At 60.0% G+C, this 1574-nt stretch overlaps 1 protein-coding gene across 1 annotated transcript in view; it reads right to left on the bottom strand.

Annotated features, from left to right (window-relative positions):
• The window catches only part of SCAMP4 (secretory carrier membrane protein 4), a 19918-nt gene extending 19245 nt beyond the window's left edge, over positions 1-673 (bottom strand). The window contains exon 1 of the mRNA XM_011997429.1: positions 304-673. The gene's annotated coding sequence lies outside the window, so the exon portion shown is untranslated. The remainder of the gene's footprint in view (positions 1-303) is intronic.
• Positions 674-1574: the final 901 nt, after the last annotated feature.

Here is a 1574-nt window from a genome sequence, read left to right as displayed (position 1 = left end):
AGAGACGGGGTTTCACCGTGTTAACCAGGATGGTCTCGATCTCCTGACCTTGTGATCCGCCCATCTCGGCCTCCCAAAGTGCTGGGATTACAGGCTTGAGCCACCGCGCCCGGCGGCCCACATTTTTTAAAAGTATAAATTAGCTGGGCATAGTAGTGTGCACACGTAGTCCCAGCTACTCAGGAGGCCAAGGCAAGAGGATCACTTAAGCACAGGAGTTTGAGACCAACCTGGGTAACATGCAGACACCCCGTTCCTTTTTTCAGATCAATAAATAATAACAAAATCCTAAAAACCTTACACCTGTGTGCTCACAGGTATTTCTAGCAGACGGTACTGCCTCAGATGGTGCTGGGGCTAAGCCGCAGACGATCTTAAAACGACTCTGGATGATCCTGACCACCACCGCCCGCCGGACTACACATCCCTGCTGGTGTGAACGGCTCCTCCCACAGGCAGGGATGTGTCTCTGGATAATTTCGCAGCCGCGCAGCTGAGGGCGCTACTCCTCGAGATGCATTGCCCGGTTCACACCTCAGCCGCTGGGGCGCCCCACAGTGGCGGGACCAGCAGCCAGTGGAACTCCGGGCCAGTAGACTTGGAGGGCACACTGTAGTGGCCCCAGCGCTGCCTGAAGCTCACGCGTTCAACGAAGCACAGAACCGAAAGCGCAGTGGGAGTCAGGAGCAGGAAGCACAGAGGCAGAGCTAGGTGCCGCCACTGCCCAAGGCCCTGTGCCAGGTAGGGCCCATAGCAGGTGGGGCCCATAGCAGGTGGGGCCCGTAGCAGTCAACTTGCTGGGCCCTCCCAAAATGCATACCACGCGCGACCAGGGCCGCGAGGCCCGGCTGGGCCACAAACACTCCACTGTCTCCAGGGTCAAACACAAACACAGCCTCGCTTGTCCCTCCAAGAGTACAACCTCTGTCTGATGAAAAACAAACGACCCAGGGAGGAGGCAGCTGCCGGGACACTGCGGGCTGGGCCCGCCACGCCCTTGGAGGGCAGGTCAAAATCCTGGGACACTGCAGGCTGGGCCCCCTGCGCCCGTGGAGGGCAGGTCAAAATCTCAGAACAGGCACTGTTCAGGCTGATGGACTGTCCCAGGCCAGGGCGGCTTTAACTGCCAGAGCAGCTCCTACCCACCCGCTGTGGTCCAGGGGGGATGACTCACTCCGGCAGGCAGCACCACAGCGACTGCCGCCCAACAGCGGGGGGGGGGGGGGGGCACCTGATCCTCCCCCTACCACACACACCCAGAAGGCAGTCGACCACTGGGACCCCTCAGGAGGGCAGGTCACCACCTCCTGGCTGCGAGGGCTCAGGCACCAGTCCTGATTCCTCCAAGCCTCGGCTTCCACCCCTGTGAAATGGGAATTCCTGCTCTGCCTTTTTTTTTTTAAGGCAGGGCTGTCAGGCGCATAAGAGAAAGTGGGGGGATGGAGGGGCCTGACCATCTCCAGTAGCATCCAGGAGGGCCCCTCGGAGGCAGTGACCCACAGCCCAGCCTGGAAGGCTGGGGAAGTAGGGGAGAGAACACAGAACAGAGGAACAGCTAATGCTCAGTGCCAGGG

The sequence above is a fragment of the Mandrillus leucophaeus genome, unplaced genomic scaffold (assembly GCF_000951045.1).
Source record: "Mandrillus leucophaeus isolate KB7577 unplaced genomic scaffold, Mleu.le_1.0 Scaffold54, whole genome shotgun sequence".
Classification (NCBI taxonomy): domain Eukaryota; kingdom Metazoa; phylum Chordata; class Mammalia; order Primates; family Cercopithecidae; genus Mandrillus; species Mandrillus leucophaeus.
Note: the sequence above shows the minus strand (reverse complement) of the source record. Positions and strands in the feature narration are given on the sequence as shown.